Consider the following 22,288-nt stretch of genomic DNA (forward strand, 5'->3'; position numbering starts at 1 on the left):
TTATAAAATCACAGTTTTATCAGCAGGAGATTATCACTAGAGGACTAGTAAGCCTGCTGCTAGGTAGTCCTCGGTATTCATGTGCTCTGTATAACCCCATCCCCACCACTGACTGGAGTAAAGCTGCCGATCAGTGGTGTGGGTGGGGTTATACAAAGCTCAGCATTCAGAGAACTACTAGAGCTGCAGCAGATAAAATACTGATTTTATCAAAATAGCAGTAAGCAGCAAAAAGCGTGAGATATCACTGTAATCAGGGTCTCACCCCTTATATCATGCTGCTCTCAGATGGGGCATCTAAAACCGGGTGGCAGATTCCCTTACGATTTAACAGCACTTTCTGATGACTTTTTAGAATAAGGAGAACTATATAAGGAATAATTGCCACTCATTATACGCTCCTGAGTGTACATGAATGTATGGGGAGTGTACATTATATGATGGGTCTCCTGCAGTTTTTCTCTACATTATAAGCCTCAGCATTTACCTTTTCTGTGCTCTGCTTTTCCTCCCTCCAGCTCCCTCTTCCATAGGTTTATAGGGGCATCGCAGACATTTTTGTTGAAATGAACCTGTCACGTTCCTCCCGGTAGCGTTCGACTTCCAGTCACCGGGGTGGCACTGCTCTGTGTATAGAAAGTGGCGCCTGTAACTGCGACCCCTGTAGTGACTGACGGCAGCTCAGCATTAGGGCCGGCTGTCAATCAGGGCTGAAGGCACGGTGACAGCCGTCACTCTCTATACACAGAGAGGTGACTGAACCAGTGCCGCCCCCATGACTGATACCCAAACGCTACCAGGTACGATAAAGTTCATTTCCTCCTGGCAGAGGGAGTCTAAATGCCGGCACCGGGCAGGTTCAGAATGCTATTAACCTGCAGAGTAACCCCATATCTACAGGTTGATAGCGTTTTTTCACGTGACAGGTTCCCTTCCCTTCTCCCACAGATTTAGCAGATATTGAGAGTGAATGATTAGTGCAGGAGACCAAAAAATGTCTTTTAAGTGACAAAAGAAGAAGGTTTATCTGATAATGTATATTACAAAGTGTCTTATCTTTACTTGCACTATTGATTAATGAAATCAGGTTAGGCTGGAGCAGGAGCACAGTGATAGGACAATCAGAGGGAGACACGGGCAGATCGTGCTGCAGCTTATTCTAGTAAGGAGTTTATCTCACTTCAGTGCTGAGCACTTCTACACAACCATATCACTGCCACTGCTTCTGAACATGTGCTGAATGGAAAGCGGGAATCCCTCCCGCCTGTGTGCGATGTGTACGTGAGCAGTCAGTGCAGCATTCTCTACCCACTAGCTGAGAGATAACTGAAGCTTAGCGCTAGAGCCTGCAGAGGGGAGAACTGGTGACAATTGCAGGACACACAGGGGCCAGAATAGAATATACACATAGCAGTAGCCACCTGACATGACTGTTATGCCCTCAATATAACATTCATTGTGTACGCTGTCCATCAGTGTACAAGCTGTGGGGATCTGGCCGAGGCCGGCAGTACCAGGCGCACACACTTATATGGATCTTGCTGTGAAGGGGCGTCAGCACCCCATTGAGCACCATGGACCATTTGTTCTGTTAATTGGGAGGACTAATAACGTAATACAGTAAATTACCTTTACATTATCTGATAATGCCCTGTATATTATGTACTTACATTATTATTGCTATTATTACATACAGTTTTTACAGTACAGACTCATTTCTTGTTACATCATTTAGATGAAAAAGCGAGGTCTGGTTCCCACAGATGCCACATATACTGCCCTGTTCAACGCCTGCGCGGAGTCGCCATGGAAAGACTCGGGTCTGCAGCACGCACTGAAGCTGCGGAAAGAATTGATGGACAAGAACATTGCGCTTAATCCCATCACTTACCGGAGCTCGCTGAAGGTCTGCACGCTGAGCTCAGGACTGCAGGGGAGCTGTGAGCTATTTAAGGTAAGTCAAGGTCACAGTCCTGGTCACCCACAATGGAGTCCTTATAAGATGCCCGTATCGTAGATTAACCGGGAGGGAACAGCATCATTGTAATCATTCCACGGGGAATCACCAGTGCACCATGTCTGGCCGGGGACTTAGCAGCCATCAGATGGCACCACCAGAGTTCAGTTCTTCTGTGGGGACCAGGGGGTCACTTACTAAATTCGAGAAAGGTGGACAGCTTTGAACTATCTGCTACTGCGACGCCCTCCCTGAGCGGTGGGGTTACTCAGTACCAGACAATATATGGTGGGGGTATGGGAGTGTCGTCGTGGCCGCGACTCGGTCCGTGCCCAGGGCTGTCACATAAAAAGAATGGGCTATTGGATGAGTGGATGTTCGACTACGCCACCTGTGGTTTCTGGTGATGGCCACCAGCGCTGCAGCAGTCCTCTGAGGCTGATGTTCTGACAGCTTGGTTGGTACTACTCCCCACAGGTGGAGTAGGCCTCAGGGCAGTTTGGAGGATCTGGGGAGTTGTGGTGGGTGCAGTGCCGCGCAGGAATGAGCAAACGGAGGCAGTATGTGAAGTCATCCAAGATTTACTCACTTTGATGAAGTAGCAGCTGCAAAGCTTCTCTCTGCTTCTCGTGGCGCGCTGCGGCCACCAGGAAGGGGTTCAGCACTTCCTAGGTAGATCAGGAGCACCTGTCAAGACCTCCCTGGGGTTTTCCTCTCTTTCCTAGATTCTCCCACTGAGTCCTCTCCTGACGGTATGTGATGTGAACGTGGAGTAAGGCCGGGTCCCACTAGATATACACAGGTTGAGAGATACAGGTGGCGACTCCGCTCCGTCCGTATCCCCCTGGGATCCACTAAGCCTCCAGGCTTTTCTAACGATGACGTGAAGTACACTGTCAGATATCAGGGGCCGGTCCCCTCTTGCGGCAGGAGTCCCTCTTGCTAGGCCAGAGTGAAGAATACAGGTGGCGACTCCGCTCCGTCCGTACCCTCCTGGGATCCTTTCGCCTGTGGAGCCTATCTCCTCTGCTCCCCTCCTGGGCCTTCTTGATTGGACTCTGACCGGGGACAGAGCTAGCTATAACTCAACTCTGCCCCAACCCCCCGTCTCGAGGCCTGAGACCCGGAACCGTGACCCCTGAGCCGGCCACAGCTTTGTGCTGACTGACCTTCCCAAGGAACCACGACAAAAGACCAGGTTATAAAGATGGCCACTGTATATATATGATGCTTAAGGTGCTAAAGTAAAGTGCTTCCTCCACCCTCACCCACTACATGGTTCCCCCTATCTTTGGTTCCCCCCATCTCCTCTATCCCGGGCCGGGGAAGCACCCTGGTGCATTTAGGCCCCCTACAGGACAGAAGTGGTGTAGTGTTGAGTGTGAAGTAGGGTCTTGTGTGATGCTCCATCCTTACCTGAGAGAGGAGATACCACACCTCTTTCTGAGGTGCAGTACCCCTGTGGCGACTGAACCCTCAGGGGCGCCACATTCTCCCCTGGTGAAACACAGCATGTCCGCGGGCTGCAATAGAGCAAAAGATTGGTACAGACATTCAAACTTTTTAAATGCTTTTTAAACAAATAACTATCTTCCCTTTATGGGAGGCTCAAATACTTTTAACGTTGCAGGTTATATAGATATAGTATAAACATATAAAACATTAGGAAGACATTATAGATATAGAATACTTGTACAAAAGTGTCAGTTCAGCAGCATGAGGGACCTGCCCAAAACCCTCAACGTAGGCCCTGGGGGGGTGGCTGCAGGGCATGGAGATCCTGAGTTGGACCTCCAGGAGAGCCACTCCAGACAGGTTTTACTTCTGAGGTCAGAGGTAGAAATGGCTTTGTATAAAACCAATAGTGATCACCTAAACAGGTGCAAACCATCCACAATCCAGTCTGTAGACTGCTCATCATCCGCAGGCACAATGTCATCCTAAATAAACCGAGTGCAAACAAAGCATAAAGAGAAAGGATTACCAGCTTCATGAATAGTTCAAAAATTAGGTTACTTTATTGTGAAAAAAGCTCTTTAAAAACAGATTCCATAGTCACATAGTGTAGCCAGGGCAACGCGTTTCGAACGCTAAAGATGCGTTCTTTGTCAAGACTGGCTTGCAAATGGCATACCCATGGTATATAAACCATTGTTCACCAATCACATACAAAATGGAAGTCACATGATGCATATATTAGCATACAGAAATATAAAACCGATTTCCAAAGTATATGCATAGTAAAAACAATCACATGACAAAGAAGAAATCACATATGCATAGAAAAGTTACTCGCTGTAATGGAACAGCAGTTCCCTCCGTAAATTTAGTCCATTTGGTTGGCAAGTGTTCAGATGATACATCCAAAATGCTTCTCGATCAAGTAGGCGTCTCCTATTATCCCTGCCTCGAGGATCAAAGGTAAGTTTTTCAATGCCAAAGACCTGAAATGAGGATGTCTCTCTATTATGCTGCTCAATAAAATGTCTGGAGGCGCAAGAAATGTTCTGATTAGTGACATTAAAAATATCAGAAAGATGTTCTGCCACTCGCTGTTTTAGTTTTCTTATGGTGCATCCCACATATAACAGATCACAACTGGCACATCTTATGATGTAAACCACAGAATTACTGTTGCAATTCAGACAGCTTTTTATATTGTGTGTTTCACTAGAATCAGCATTAGGAAGTTTTTAGTGATTTTTACATAGCGACAAATGCCGCATCTGGTGTAACCACACTTGTAAAACCCTTTACAATTAAGCAGGTATGCCGTTTTTGTAGATTATTTGGGCGACTAGATGCCAATAGCCCCCCTATTGTTTGCGCTTTTTTTGCCACCACCAAAACTCCAGAATCAAGAATTTTAGATAATACAGTATCCTCATATAAAATAGGAAGATGTTTCAGTATTATATTTTTGATCAGTTGAAATTGTGAACTATATCTAAAGGAAATAACATTTCGATTTTTATGTGCTGTAATATCATTGCGATTAATCCTTGTCCTAGACAGATCAATCAGATCCAGTCTATTTTTACTGTCCACAATTTTTTCTGCTCTCTTTAGAGACCAATCCGGATAACCCCTAGATTTCAATTTATTTTTACACCTGATGAATTCTTCATCCAATTTGTTGGCATTGTTACAATTACGTTTGATTCTTGTCAGTTCCCCCACAGGTATAGCTTTTATAGTATGGCGCGGATGTCCGCTTTTGGCATGTAGAATGGTATTCCCAGATATGGGTTGGAAAATGTGGAAGTAGTGATGGAACCGTCAAGAATCTCCAATTTTAGATCAAGAAATGATATACACTTAGAATCAGAGGTGTAAGTGAAAGAAAGATTAAATTCATTGTTATTTAAATACTTGATGAATTCCGGTATGGCAGACACATCCCCACGCCAGATAAAGATCAAATCATCTATGTATCTGCCATACCAGAAAACATCACGGGCCCATGGATTAGCGAAAGTGTACAGTGCAACATATTCCGAATGGGACATTACCATATTTGCTAGCGATGGAGAATAGCTAGATCCCATGGATACTCCTCTACATTGGAGATAAAATTCCTGATTGTACATAAAAAAATTATTAGTGGCCCTGCTCCAGCCGCGGCTCAACGTCCCGCCGGTTGACAAAGACGTCCCGGTGGAACTGTGGGCTGCGAATGAAGCCCCATCCGGCCTCCTGGTGGAAGCGCACAATAAGGCCTTCTTCCCGGGGGCTTGAACGGGCGGCCTCTGCCTGGCGGGCCTGCGACTTTGCGGCCTTGGCGCGCACCTCCAGGTGCTCGCAGCGGATCTCCCTCTGTCGATGCTCCTTCTCGAGCTGGAGAAGCTCCCTGCGGCAGAACTCCTCCCGCCTCCGCGTTTCAGACCGGGTCTCCCGAGGGAAGCCCATCAGGTCACCCTCCTGGTTGTCCCAGGCAAACTCTTCTGCCGCCGGGCAGGCGACCGGAGGCGCGGGCAGCGGCGACAGGAGGGGTTGCTGCGGGCCCTCTGCTGGTGCGGACCAGTCCGGGTTGGGGCAGGTGGACACCCCAGAAAGTGCAGGGATCTCTGGACCGGGAGTCGTGTGGCATATCAGGCCTCCAGTGATGGCGGTGGCTTGGGTCTCAGCCGTCAGAGCCAAGAGTTGCTCCCAAATGATGGCACCCGGGGAAAGGGGTGCCGGCAGGAGATCGAGGAGGGCTTTGGTGCGCCCCGCGCCCGGGATAGGGGTTTCCGCCTTACCCGTTCTTGGGCTGCACAAGGCCTCCGGGGCTTCCTCCCCCTGGGCCAAGGCCTTTGTAGACAGGCATGACAAGCTCTGGCGGCAGGCCTGGATCTTTTGCAGCACCTCCTCTCTCCACTCCGCAGCGGCCAGTCGCTTGGCCTCTTCGACCCTCCGGGTCAGGTCCTGGATTTCACCGCGGAGGAACTCGGCCTCCTCCTGGGTCAGGTACATTCCCTCCATACCGAGGGAGGTGGCAGCTGGTGGGCCAGCGTCGGAGGACATCTCCTTGGCTGCGTCCATCTCTGCTGCAAGGTGCGGCCTTTTTTGCCTCCTCCTTTTTGGGAGGCTCCCGGGCGGCTGGCTGACGGGCACTCCTTGGGAAGTCCCATCCGTTTTGACGGACACAACTATGCGGACAGTCTCTAATGCAAGGAGCGGTCTTAGCTCTTCGCACCATTGGGAAACCTGGCCCACGATAGGAGGTCTTAAGTTGCTGTTGTTTTGGCACCTAATGGTGTCCATTCTTCTTGGGCGGGCACCACATTGAGTGTGTAACGACAGTCTTTTGTGAAAGGCGCACAGTACCCGGCGGCAATGGGATTATCTTCTTCCGTTGCTGCGGGCACGCGATCCTGCCGACTACGCCACGTTGCGACACCCTCCTTGAGCGGTGGGGTTACTCGGTGCTGGGTCAATATATGGTGGGGGTATGTGGGTGTCGTCGTGGCCGCGACCCAGTCCGTGCCCAGGGCTGTCACATAAAAAGAATGGGCTATTGGATGAGTGGATGTTCGACTACGCCACCTGTGGTTTCTGGTGATGGCCACCAGCGCTGCAGCAGTCCTCTGAGGCTGATGTTCTGGCAGCTTGTTTGGTACTACTCCCCACAGGCGGAGTAAGCCTCAGGGCAGTATGGAGGATCTGGGGAGTTGTGGTGGGTGCAGTGCCGCGCAGGAATGAGCAAACGGAGGCAGTATGTGAAGTCATCCAAGATTTACTCACTTTGATGAAGTAGCAGCTGCGAAGCTTCTCTCTGCTTCTCGCGGCGCGCTGCGTCCACCAGGAAGGGGGTTCAGCTCTTCCTAGGTAGATCAGGAGCACCTGTCAAGACCCCGCTGGGGTGTTCCTCTCTTTCCTAGATTCTCCCACTCAGTCCTCTCCTGACGGTATGTGATGTGAACGTGGAGTAAGGCCGGGTCCCACTGGATATACACAGGTTGAGAGATACAGGTGGCGACTCCGCTGCGTCCGTGTCCCCCTGGGATCCACTAAGCCTCCGGGCTTTTCTAACGATGACGTGAAGTACACTGTCAGATATCGGGGGCCGGTCCCCTCTTGCGGCAGGAGTCCCTCAGGCTAGGCCAGAGTGAAGAATACAGGTGGCGACTCCGCTCCGTCCGTACCCTCCTGGGATCCTTTCGTCTGTGGAGCCTATCTCCTCTGCTCCCCTCCTGGGCCTTCTTGATTGGACTCTGACCGGGGACAGAGCTAGCTATAACTCAACTCTGCCCCAACCCCCCGTCTCGAGGCCTGAGACCGGGAACCGTGACCCCTGAGCCGGCCGCAGCTTTGTGCTGACTGACTTTCCCAAGGAACCACGGCAAAAGACTAGGTTATAAAGATGGCCACTGTATATATATGATGCTAAAGTAAAGTGCTTCCTCCACCCTCACCCACCACATGGTTCCCACTATCTTTGGTTCCCCCCCATCTCCTCTATCGCGGGCCGGGGCAGCACCCTGGTGCATTTAGGCCCCCTACAGGACAGGAGTGGTGTAGTGTTGAGTGTGAAGTAGGGTCTTGTGTGATACTCCATCCTTACCTGAGAGAGGAGATACCACACCTCTTTCTGAGGTGCAGTACCCCTGTGGCGACTGAACCCTCAGGTGCGCCACACTACCAACACATCCACTGTCAGCTTAAGAGATAGAAAGATGGTGCTGGGGTGTAAATTTTCAGCTAGTTAGTATGTCACCTGTTAGGGGGGCACAGGGACCCCACCAGGGGCGTTCTGGCCCAACGGAGGATCAGGAAATCCACCGGTGGGCCCTGGGTCCCATTGGCCACGCCCCCAAGCCCCGCCCCCTACCCCCCCCCTGGGCCCTGTACAGAGAACAGAGGGCCCCCCTGGTTCGCTAATCATATTGGCAGCACTGTATGGGCCCTTTCAGGTATATATTATTGAAGGCAGCAGAATGTATAGGCTCCTGTCAGGTATATATTATTGAAGGCAGCAGAATGTATGGGCTCCTGACAGGTATATATTATTGGAGGCAGGAGAATGTATGGGCTCCTGTCAGGTATATATTATTGAAGGCAGCAGAATGTATGGGCTCCTGTCAGGTATATATTATTGAAGGCAGCAGAATGTATGGGCTCCTGACAGGTATATATTATTTTAGCCAGCAGAATCTATGGGCTCCTGTCAGGTATATATTATTGGAGGCAGCAGAATCTATGGTCTCCTGTCAGGTATATATTATTGGAGGCAGCAGAATGTATGGGCTCCTGTCAGGTATATATTATTGGAGGCAGGAGAATGTATGGGCTCCTGTCAGGTATATATTATTGGAGGCAGCAGAATCTATGGGCTCCTGTCAGGTATATAGTATTGGAGGCAGGAGAATGTATGGGCTCCTGTCAGGTATATATTATTGGAGGCAGCAGAATCTATGGGCTCCTGTCAGGTATATAGTATTGGAGGCAGGAGAATGTATGGGCTCCTGTCAGGTATATATTATTGGAGGCAGGAGAATGTATGGGCTCCTGTCAGGTATATATTATTGGAGGCAGGAGAATGTATGGGCTCCTGTCAGGTATATATTATTGGAGGCAGGAGAATGTATGGGCTCCTGTCAGGTATATATTATTGGAGGCAGCAGAATGTATGGGCTCCTGTCAGGTATATATTATTGGAGGCAGCAGAATGTATGGGCTCCTGTCAGGTATATATTATTGGAGGCAGCAGAATGTATGGGCTCCTGTCAGGTATATATTATTGGAGGCAGCAGAATGTATGGGCTCCTGTCAGGTATATATTATTGGAGGCAGGAGAATGTATGGGCTCCTGTCAGGTATATATTATTGGAGGCAGGAGAATGTATGGGCTCCTGTCAGGTATATATTATTGGAGGCAGCAGAATGTATGGGCTCCTGTCAGGTATATATTATTGGAGGCAGCAGAATCTATGGTCTCCTGTCAGGTATATATTATTGGAGGCAGGAGAATGTATGGGCTCCTGTCAGGTATATATTATTGGAGGCAGCAGAATGTATGGGCTCCTGTCAGGTTTATATTATTGGAGGCTGCAGAATCTATGGGCTCCTGTCAGGTATATATTATTGGAGGCAGGAGAATGTATGGGCTCCTGTCAGGTATATATTATTGGAGGCTGCAGAATCTCTGGGCTCCTGTCAGGTATATATTATTGGAGGCATGATAATGTATCGGCTCCTGTCAGGTATATATTATTGTAGACAGGAGAATGTATGGGCTCCTGTCAGGTATATATTATTGGAGGCAGGAGAATGTATGGGCTCCTGTCAGGTATATATTATTGGAGCCAGCAGAATGTATGGGCTCCTGTCAGGTATATATTATTGGAGGCAGGAGAATGTATGGGCTCCTGTCAGGTATATATTATTGGAGGCAGGAGAATGTATGGGCTCCTGACAGGTATATATTATTGGAGGCAGCAGAATCTATGGTCTCCTGTCAGGTATATATTATTGGAGCCAGCAGAATGTATGGGCTCCTGTCAGGTATATATTATTGGAGGCAGGAGAATGTATGGGCTCCTGTCAGGTATATATTATTGGAGGCAGGAGAATGTATGGGCTCCTGTCAGGTATATATTATTGGAGGCAGGAGAATGTATGGGCTCCTGTCAGGTATATATTATTGGAGCCAGCAGAATGTATGGGCTCCTGTCAGGTATATATTATTGGAGCCAGCAGAATGTATGGGCTCCTGTCAGGTATATATTATTGGAGGCAGCAGAATGTATGGGCTCCTGTCAGGTATATATTATTGGAGGCAGCAGAATCTATGGGCTCCTGTCAGGTATATATTATTGGAGGCAGGAGAATGTATGGGCTCCTGTCAGGTATATATTATTGGAGGCAGCAGAATGTATGGGCTCCTGTCAGGTATATATTATTGGAGGCAGGAGAATGTATGGGCTCCTGTCAGGTATATATTATTGGAGGCCACAGAATGTATGGGCTCCTGTCAGATATATATTATTGAAGACAGCAGAATGTATGGGCTCCTGTCAGGTATATATTATTGGAGGCAGGAGAATGTATGGGCTCCTGACAGGTATATATTATTGGAGGCAGCAGAATCTATGGTCTCCTGTCAGGTATATATTATTGGAGCCAGCAGAATGTATGGGCTCCTGTCAGGTATATATTATTGGAGGCAGGAGAATGTATGGGCTCCTGTCAGGTATATATTATTGGAGGCAGGAGAATGTATGGGCTCCTGTCAGGTATATATTATTGGAGGCAGGAGAATGTATGGGCTCCTGACAGGTATATATTATTGGAGGCAGCAGAATCTATGGTCTCCTGTCAGGTATATATTATTGGAGCCAGCAGAATGTATGGGCTCCTGTCAGGTATATATTATTGGAGGCAGGAGAATGTATGGGCTCCTGTCAGGTATATATTATTGGAGGCAGGAGAATGTATGGGCTCCTGTCAGGTATATATTATTGGAGGCAGGAGAATGTATGGGCTCCTGTCAGGTATATATTATTGGAGCCAGCAGAATGTATGGGCTCCTGTCAGGTATATATTATTGGAGCCAGCAGAATGTATGGGCTCCTGTCAGGTATATATTATTGGAGGCAGCAGAATGTATGGGCTCCTGTCAGGTATATATTATTGGAGGCAGCAGAATCTATGGGCTCCTGTCAGGTATATATTATTGGAGGCAGGAGAATGTATGGGCTCCTGTCAGGTATATATTATTGGAGGCAGCAGAATGTATGGGCTCCTGTCAGGTATATATTATTGGAGGCAGGAGAATGTATGGGCTCCTGTCAGGTATATATTATTGGATGCCACAGAATGTATGGGCTCCTGTCAGATATATATTATTGAAGACAGCAGAATGTATGGGCTCCTGTCAGGTATATATTATTGGAGGCAGCAGAATGTATGGGCTCCTGTCAGGTATATATTATTGGAGGCAGCAGAATCTATGGGCTCCTGCCAGGTATATATTATTGGAGGCAGGAGAATGTATGGGCTCCTGTCAGGTATATATTATTGGAGCCAGCAGAATCTATGGGCTCCTGTCAGGTATATATTATTGGAGGCAGCAGAATGTATGGGCTCCTGTCAGGTATATATTATTGGAGGCAGGAGAATGTATGGGCTCGTGTCAGGTATATATTATTGGAGCCAGCAGAATCTATGGGCTCCTGTCAGGTATATATTATTGGAGGCAGCAGAATGTATGGACTGCTGTCAGGTATATATTATTGGAAGCAGGAGAATGTATGGGCTCCTGTCAGGTATATATTATTGGAGGCTGCAGAATCTATGGGCTCCTGTCAGGTATATATTATTGGAGGCAGCAGAATGTATGGACTGCTGTCAGGTATATATTATTGGAGGCAGGAGAATGTATGGGCTCCTGTCAGGTATATATTATTGGAGTCAGCAGAATCTATGGTCTCCTGTCAGGTATATATTATTGGAGGCAGCAGAATGTATGAGCTCCTGTCGGGTATATATTATTGGAGGCAGCAGAATCTATGGGCTCCTGTCAGGTATATATTATTGGAGGCAGCAGAATCTATGGGCTCCTGTCGGGTATATATTATTGGAGGCAGCAGAATGTATGGGCTCCTGTCAGGTATATATTATTGGAGGCAGGAGAATGTATGGGCTCCTGTCAGGTATATATTATTGGAGGCAGGAGAATGTATGGGCTCCTGTCAGGTATATATTATTGGAGGCTGCAGAATCTATGGGCTCCTGTCAGGTATATATTATTGGAGGCAGGAGAATGTATGGGCTCCTGTCAGGTATATATTATTGGAGGCTGCAGAATGTATGGGCTCCTGTCAGGTATATATTATTGGAGGCTGCAGAATGTATGGGCTCTTGTCAGGTATATATTATTGGAGGCAGGAGAATGTATGGGCTCCTGTCAGGTATATATTATTGGAGGCAGGAGAATGTATGGGCTCCTGTCAGGTATATATTATTGGAGGCAGGAGAATGTATGGGCTCCTGTCAGGTATATATTATTGGAGGCAGGAGAATCTATGGGCTCCTGTCAGGTATATATTATTGGAGGCAGGAGAATGTATGGGCTCCTGTCAGGTATATATTATTGGAGGCAGGAGAATGTATGGGCTCCTGTCAGGTATATATTATTGGAGGCAGCAGAATGTATGGGCTCCTGACAGGTATATATTATTGGAGGCAGGAGAATGTATGGGCTCCTGACAGGTATATATTATTGGAGGCAGGAGAATGTATGGGCTCCTGACAGGTATATATTATTGGAGGCAGCAGAATGTATGGGCTCCTGTCAGGTATATATTATTGGAGGCAGCAGAATGTATGGGCTCCTGACAGGTATATATTATTGGAGGCAGGAGAATGTATGGGCTCCTGTCAGGTATATATTATTGGAGGCAGGAGAATGTTTGGGCTCCTGTCAGGTATATATTATTGGAGGCAGGAGAATGTATGGGCTCCTGTCAGGTATATAGTATTGGAGGCAGGAGAATCTATGGGCTCCTGTCAGGTATATATTATTGGAGGCAGGAGAATGTATGGGCTCCTGTCAGGTATATATTATTGGAGGCAGGAGAATGTATGGGCTCTTGTCAGGTATATATTATTGGAGGCAGCAGAATGTATGGGCTCCTGACAGGTATATATTATTGGAGGCAGGAGAATGTATGGGCTCCTGTCAGGTATATATTATTGGAGGCAGCAGAATGTATGGGCTCCTGACAGGTATATATTATTGGAGGCAGGAGAATGTATGGGCTCCTGACAGGTATATATTATTGGAGGCAGGAGAATGTATGGGCTCCTGACAGGTATATATTATTGGAGGCAGCAGAATGTATTGGCTCCTGTCAGGTATATATTATTGGAGCCAGCAGAATCTATGGGCTCCTGTCAGGTATATATTATTGGAGGCAGGAGAATGTATGGGCTCCTGTCAGGTATATATTATTGGAGGCAGCAGAATGTATGGGCTCCTGTCAGGTATATATTATTGGAGCCAGCAGAATCTATGGGCTCCTGTCAGGTATATATTATTGGAGGCAGGAGAATGTATTGGCTCCTGTCAGGTATATATTATTGGAGCCAGCAGAATGTATGGGCCCCTGTCAGGTATATATTATTGGAGGCAGGAGAATGTATGGGCCCCTGTCAGGTATATATTATTGGAGGCAGCAGAATGTATGGGCTCCTGACAGGTATATATTATTGGAGGCAGGAGAATGTATGGGCTCCTGACAGGTATATATTATTGGAGGCAGGAGAATGTATGGGCTCCTGACAGGTATATATTATTGGAGGCAGCAGAATGTATGGGCTCCTGTCAGGTATATATTATTGGAGGCAGCAGAATGTATGGGCTCCTGTCAGGTATATATTATTGGAGGCAGGAGAATGTATGGGCTCCTGTCAGGTATATATTATTGGAGGCAGGAGAATGTATGGGCTCCTGTCAGGTATATATTATTGGAGGCAGCAGAATGTATGGGCTCCTGACAGGTATATATTATTGGAGGCAGCAGAATGTATGGGCTCCTGTCAGGTATATATTATTGGAGGCAGCAGAATGTATGGGCTCCTGACAGGTATATATTATTGGAGGCAGCAGAATGTATGGGCTCCTGTCAGGTATATATTATTGGAGGCAGCAGAATGTATGGGCTCCTGACAGGTATATATTATTGGAGGCAGGAGAATGTATGGGCTCCTGTCAGGTATATATTATTGGAGGCAGCAGAATGTATGGGCTCCTGACAGGTATATATTATTGGAGGCAGGAGAATGTATGGGCTCCTGTCAGGTATATATTATTGGAGGCAGGAGAATGTATGGGCTCCAGTCAGGTATATATTATTGGAGGCAGCAGAATCTATGGGCTCCTGTCAGGTATATATTATTTGAGGCAGCAGAATCTATGGGCTCCTGTCAGGTATATATTATTGGAGGCAGGAGAATGTATGGGCTCCTGTCAGGTATATATTATTGGAGGCAGCAGAATCTATGGGCTCCTGCCAGGTATATGTTATTGGAGGCAGCAGAATGTATGGGCTCCTGCCAGCTATATATTATTGGAGGCAGCAGAATGTATGGGCTCCTGCCAGGTATATATTATTGGAGGCAGCAGAATGTATGGGCATCTGTCAGGTATATATTATTGGAGGCAGCAGAATCTATGGGCTCCTGTCAGGTATATATTATTGGAGGCAGGAGAATGTCTGGGCTCCTGTCAGGTATATATTATTGGAGGCAGGAGAATGTATGGGCTCCTGTCAGGTATATATTATTGGAGGCAGCAGAATGTATGGGCTCCTGTCAGGTATATATTATTGGAGGCAGCAGAATGTATGGGCTCCTGTCAGGTATATATTATTGGAGGCAGGAGAATGTGTGAGCTCCTGTCAGGTATATATAATTGGAGCCAGCAGAATGTATGGGCCCCTGTCAGGTATATATTATTGGAGCCAGCAGAATGTATGGGCCCCTGTCAGGTATATATTATTGGAGCCAGCAGAATGTATGGGCTCCTGTCAGGTATATATTATTGGAGCCAGCAGAATGTATGGGCTCCTGTCAGGTATATATTATTGGAGCCAGCAGAATGTATGGGCTCCTGTCAGGTATATATTATTGGAGGCAGCAGAATGTATGGGCTCCTGTCAGGTATATATTATTGGAGGCAGCAGAATCTATGGGCTCCTGTCAGGTATATATTATTGGAGCCAGCAGAATCTATGGGCTCCTGTCAGGTATATATTATTGGAGGCAGCAGAATGTATGGGCTCCTGTCAGGTATATATTATTGGAGGCAGGAGAATCTATGGGCTCCTGTCAGGTATATATTATTGGAGGCAGGAGAATGTATGGGCTCCTGTCAGGTATATATTATTGGAGGCAGCAGAATCTATGGGCCCCTGTCAGGTATATATTATTGGAGGCAGGAGAATGTATGGGCTCCTGTCAGGTATATATTATTGGAGGCAGGAGAATGTATGGGCTCCTGTCAGGTATATATTATTGGAGGCAGGAGAATGTATGGGCTCCTGTCAGGTATATATTATTGGAGGCAGGAGAATGTATGGGCCCCTGTCTGGTATATATTATTTGATAATCATGCCCATTGCCCAGCTCCCGCCATATGTTGATCGCCAGCCAGATAAAACAAGGCAGCTGGGGGCTGGGATTCGCAGCATGGTAAGGCCCAAGCGTTCTTGGCCCCCCACGCTGAAAATCGCAGCCCGCAGCCACCCCTGAAAGTGGCGCATTCCTCATAGCACCATTTCCAGGTGCTTTACCCGGCTCTTCCAGCGGCCCTGGTGGTGAGTGGCACCCTGGGTAATAATCGGGTTAGTACCAGGCCAGCTTTGTATTATCAGCTGGTACTAAGCCCGAAATTCATGGTGTCACGCCAAATTAGACATAGCCACCATGAATTTCTAGTAAACAGAAAAAAAAGACAGAATTTTTTTTTTTCTATTAAAAATAAAACACATTTAGGGACTCCATTTTTAATAAAGAAAAATCCTCAATCCAACGTAATCCATAGGTCTTCTGTCTTCAGCTCTGCTGCATCTTTGCCATCTGACAATATGTCTGCTGACAGAGATGAGCCGGCACAGAATGACACCGGAGCAATGTTACTGTGTAGTGCGGCACTAGATTTCTTTTTTTGTCATTTCATGCAGTGTAGAAATCTTGAGAAAAGTGTAGATTGTGCTCTGGAAGTGATCAGTTATAGCAAACTATGTTATTTTCTGCAGAGATAAGTCCTGCATAGAAGATGAGATATATCGGTCTGCGGCAGATAAAGAACTTCACCTAGAGACATCACTGGTGAGTATGTGTGTTACCTATACACACACACTGACACTATATACAGAGCTCCTGTGTGTAATGTCACTGGTCATCACTGTATTACCTATACATACACACTGACACTATATACAGAGCTCCTGTGTGTAATGTCACTGGTGATCACTGTATTACCTATACACACACACTGACACTATATACAGAGCTCCTGTGTGTAATGTCACTGGTGATCTCTGTACAACCTATACACACACACTGACACTATACACGGAGCTCCTGTGAGTAATGTCACTGGTGATCACTGTATTACCTGTACACACACACACTGACACTATATACAGAGTTCCTGTGTGTAATGTCACTGGTGATCACTGTATTACCTATACACACACACTGACACTATATACAGAGCTCCAATGTGTAATGTCACTGGTGATCTCTGTACATCCTATACACATACACTGACACTATACACGGAGCTCCCGTGTGTAATGTCACTGGTGATCACTGTATTACCTATACACACACACTGACACTATATACAGAGCTCCTGTGTGTAATGTCACTGGTGATCACTGTATTACCTATACACACACACTGACACTATATACAGAGGTCCTGTGTGTAATGTCACTGGTGATCACTGTATTACCTATACACACACACTGACACTATATACAGATCTCCTGTGTGTAATGTCACTGGTGATCACTGTATTACCTGTACACACACACTGACACTATATACAGAGCTCCTGTGTGTAATGTCACTGGTGATTGCTGTATTACCTATACACACATACTGACACTATATACAGAGCTCCTGTGTGTAATGTCACTGGTGATCACTGTATTACCTCTACACTGACCCTATACACAGGAGTCCTGTGCATAATGTCACTGATAATCTCTACATTATCTGTACACTGACTCTATATACAGAGCTTTTTTACATTTTCATTATCAGTCACTATCTGGTGCCATTATGTGCCATGGTCATGGCGTGGCGGAATTTGTCCCTTGTATGTGGTATTATTCGGACAGTCACTATGTGGTGGTAATATGTCGTCTTCTCATGGTGTGGCAGTATATATACCTTGTACTTGGTAGTATTTCATCACTATGTGGTGGTATGTGTTCTGGTCATGGTGTGGCGGTATTTCTCTCTTCTATATGGTATTATTAGTCTAGGGATAGTTGTCAGTCATTTGTTTTTTCGGATATTAAGAATGGGAACATTCTTTATTTGCAATACATATTAAATACTTGGATGGTTAACCTCTCCCTGTGTTGTGACTACTACAGAGCAGCAGAGATGCACGTCAGCTCAAGACGCAAAAAATAAGCCGTCACAAAGCCCCAGATCCAAAAAAATGAGAACACTACGGTGCGCAGAACATGGCGTGAAAAGTGTGATTTTTCAAACTTATGAATTTGTTTTCACCACTTAGATACCAGTAAAGGTATACATGTTTGGTATCTACAAACTCGTACTGACCCGAGGCATCACCCTGTCACATCGGTTTTTCCATATAGTGAACATGGTGACTAAAAAACCCAATAAACAAACGTGCAATTGCACTTTTTTTGCAATTTTACTGCACTTGGAATTTTTGTTGCCATTTCCCTGTACACTATATGGTAAAATAAATGATTGCATCTGAAAGTACAACTCGTCCCGCAAAAAAACTGTCTTTCCTGCTGCTACAGACTTTTATATGACTACAATTTACATTCTGCTGCTTATGGAAACATTTTTGCAGTTTACAAGACCCTTCTTACACTTGCTTGCACCCAGGTTTCATGTGAAAGAGTGTTCTCAAAGCTGAAAATTGTAAAAAATCGTCTGAGGGCTTCGATTGGACAGGAGCTTTTAGAGTCCCTCCTTCTGTTGAACATTGAGTGTGACATTTCAAGGAACTTAGACTATGATGACATTATTAATACGTATGCAATGTCATCTTCTGTTCTGAAAAAAAACGTTTGTAACTTTGCTGCTGATTGACTGTTAGTGTGAGTTTATTTGTTGTTTTGGGCCTTTCACTAACAATTGAATGGTATTGTATTATAGAGGAGAGGAAATCGTGCAATACAAACTTCCAAAATGCTTACAGAATTCTTTTACTTTTCCCAGCGGCCAAGTTTGGTGCTGCTACAATGATGCCGGCTGCTGGGATGCCAGATGGATGCAGGTTCAATTTGTGGCACTTATACTTTAAGAGAATGTACCTTGAAAGTATTTCTTGTTATTGTTCTGTTATGGCACTTTATCACACACTGGTGTGAATAAGATAACAGTGTTCCTCTTTCGCCAGGAGTGTTTCTTTAGTTTGTTATTTATTCGTTATATTGGTTATTTATTGGTTAATAAAGTTGATTCATTTTGAATGAGTTTGTGGACTTATGTTATTCCTATATACGGTATCTGCATGGTGCTGGTGGGCCCCAAGATTGATTGTTTCCTGGTGGGCCCCAGGTACTCCAGTCCGGCGCTGGACCCCACTGATCCTGGGCACTGGTGCAGCACTGCGCCCCCTTCACTGTGTTTTTCACTGGCCACCCGGCTGTTCTGGGAACGGCAAAGTGACGCTTTCCCTGAGATTTTGATTTTGGTTAGATTTCTCTTGCAATACTCAAGCAGTGATGTCGCGAGCTGGATAATAACAAGCTAATATGGTCTTCTTGGGTTTATAGGAAATTGCACAAAAATTCCGTGTCGTTGGCCCTGAAACATTCACCGTCCTGTTTATGGGATGCATAAAGGATGAAGAGCTGGGCTTCCTACAAGCTCTGCAGGTATGGCTTGCTGCACACATCCTGCATCCTATATCCGTACAGTGCACACTTACCTGGGAATTATGTCTCACACTTCCGACATGATGAGATGCGCAAAAACATTGAGGAATCATGGAGCAACTGTTCATTTTACTAATACAGATATTTCTTGCTGCAGTATTTCTGTTGAAGTGACGATGGGGCATGCCGGCTGAGGGTGGGACTCTTGGATTCTCTGATGACTCTGTTGGGCTCGGTGCACATTACGTTTGTGGCCATTGTTGGGCGCATACACATAGAAGGTGTGTGCCCCCTAGTGGCCACTGTCAGGATGGATGATGAGGCATCCGTCCACTATTGGGACCCATTGTAAAGAAATGTATACCACATTGCAGAGGTCGCTCTACATTTTTTTACAGAAGAGTAAAAATCCTCCTCATAGTATTTTTCAGGAGTATTTTTAGCCAGTCTTTGAATATTAGAGAAGAGGCTGCAACCTGTGCTTTGCTCTACCGCTTCACCATCTTTGACGTATATTTACGTCAAAGGTCATGTCCCTGACTTTGATGTGATCTCGCACACCGAGTCCACATATTTCCCTGCACATGATGACTGATTTAATCAACCATCATCTGCCTTTAATAGCTGCTGATGTACTGTTGCTCCGCCTGCTGCTATTAACCCGTTAAATCCAGCTGTCAATCGCTGACAGCGGGATTTAACGCACCTTGGCTGGAAGCGCGTCATACATCCTGCCACGTGATTGTGGGGCACCGATGGGTTGTCATGACAGCTGGGGGTCTGCTGATGACCTCCCATACATGTCATTATGACCCTCCTATGGGCCGGCGTTCATAGAAGATGGTGATTTCTGCTATAGATTGCAGTGTATGTACAGCACAAGCGATCAGACGATCGCCGCTCCAAGTCTCCTAATTAATCTGATCAGTAAACATTGTAATGGGGAAAAAATCAAAATGCCAGAATGACGTTTTTTTGGCTGCCACAGCATTGCAGTAAAGTGCAACATCAAAGTGGTTGCAGGGAGTATATAAGGATATGTAGCTCACAAACTCCTAAATATATGATGTTTTCATTTACAATGTATCTAATTTATACATGTATATAGAGAGTACTGAGCATGGATTTGTAAGGTTTCATAACTTCCATGCTAGACAAAATTCTATAAAATAAATAATGTGACAATTCTTTCATGGCCGGAGGTGATAATAAACTGATATAACCGTGTACACTAGTAATTAGAATTCCCTGGGCTCGGGTGTAAGAGGCAATATTCCTGATGATCAGGGTCCCGTGTAGGGACGGTCACTGCTGTATACCATCTAGTACAGAGGTACAGAAGCTGGCGGCGCTCCCATAACCTCCGGGCTGCTGTATTCTATCAAACATCTCCATGTTATTCTGTATACAGTTATATTCTTCTTTCCATCACAATGCGGTGGGATATCACTACAATATGCCAACATGCTGTGATTAGTGGAGGGCGGCTGTCAGTATCCCCCGACTTTAGAATTAGATTGAATAAACCTTCAAAGGGGGTGTACAAAGTTTAAAAGATATCTCCTATCCATAGGATAACTTCCCGATGGATGGGGTCTGACTGCTGGGAGCCTCACCAATCCTGAAAACTGGGGATTTGAAGAGTCCTTTGTGACTGATGTGATGGTCGATCATTGCTGCACCATACATTCTCTATGGGACGACTGAAGCTCTGTGCTCGGCTGGTCTTCAGCACTCCCATTAAGAATGAACGGAGCAGTGAGTATACTCAACCACCACTCCATTTGCGGCACCCTGCTACAACAGGTACCACAGGACCCAGGGTGCATGGATGGACTTCTCCACAAGAGGCCCTCACTACATACAAACACCTCCACCCTTCCTCCTCATACCACCAGAGGGAGCCCGTTAGGGATATATATATATGGAGGGTGGAGCCAGGCAGTTCAGTCAGAGTTAGTAGTCAGACAGAGAGAGTCTGAGAGCGTGCTGACGCTGAGAGCAGCGAAGACGCAGCGCATCTGCTGCTGGGTTCTGAGGGCCACGAGTGTGGCCGACGGTAAGGAGGAGAGATGAGAGGAGTTGAGGGGGCAGAGGAGCATCACAAGGCTCACACCGAAGATACAAACCGGACACCGGGTCCGCGCCTACAGGGTCCTTTATACCCAGTAGGGACAACCGGCATTCCAGGAGGACTACAAGTCCCTGGCAGACCTGAAGCTAGACCCATTACAGGACCAGGAACCACGATGGCCCCGACTACCAGGGATAGTGGTTGCCAGCAGAAGGTCCTACTACCGAGCGACAGGTGAAGGAACAGCACGACACATAAGCTAGGCCCAGTTGCAGGCTGGCCAGGAGCATACAGAGAGGCAGACACGGACCAGGAGGCCTTATACCCGCTCACTGGGGAGAAGTCCTGAAGTGCACCCATCCTACTGAGTACCCTGGACCGTACCTGACATCCGCACCAGTAAAGATATTGAAGCGAATCCCCTGTCTCTGTCAGTTACTCCTGCTGCACCATCCCGCCTGCACTACAAGTCCCAGCATCACGTCCCACCAAATTCCACACTGCCCCGGGGGCCCGCTCCACCTGTGGGAAGCAGAAACACCTCAGCTGCCATCCCATCACCCCCCTGGAGGTCTGAAGCAGCGCTGGTAATCATTACCAAGTACCACAGGTGGCGTCACAAACTGTTTATTTATTTTATCCAAGTTTCAATCCCCTTTTTCAAGAGTGACCCCAGGGTACGGGCCCAGGAGCCGACCACCGCGACATCCCCAAAACCAGGCAAAGGCCCGGGTACCGAGTCGTCCCCATCCCCTGGGCGCGTCGTACTCATCGTCTGTGGGACTGCCAGAACTAGTGGAGCGCTGCTCTTGGCTATTTTGGGCAGTCCTATAGACAGTGAATGGAGGGGAGGCTGAGCATGCTGCCTGTTCTTGGCTTTGCTAGGGGTTCCAGCAGTCAGACCCTCAGTGATCAGTAAGTTATCCCCTAACCTTTGGATAAGAGATGATTTTCTATTTTGGCAATAACCCTTTAATTGCATCCATGTGGTTATTTTCCCCTATCCTGTCCACCTTTATTATGTCCGTTATTCCCTCTGGTGGTCTGTGCAGCCATGTAGTGTATGTCTGTACTACTCAGGCTCTGGGGGCCGGAGCGTGCAGCTACAGAGCAACCTGCTCCACATCACTGCCAGGAGGGGAGATTTATTGCTGTGTAGTTAGTCCA

Source organism: Phyllobates terribilis, unplaced genomic scaffold (genome assembly GCF_046119375.1).
Source record: "Phyllobates terribilis strain yellow unplaced genomic scaffold, ASM4611937v1 Scaffold_172__1_contigs__length_4051808, whole genome shotgun sequence".
Classification (NCBI taxonomy): domain Eukaryota; kingdom Metazoa; phylum Chordata; class Amphibia; order Anura; family Dendrobatidae; genus Phyllobates; species Phyllobates terribilis.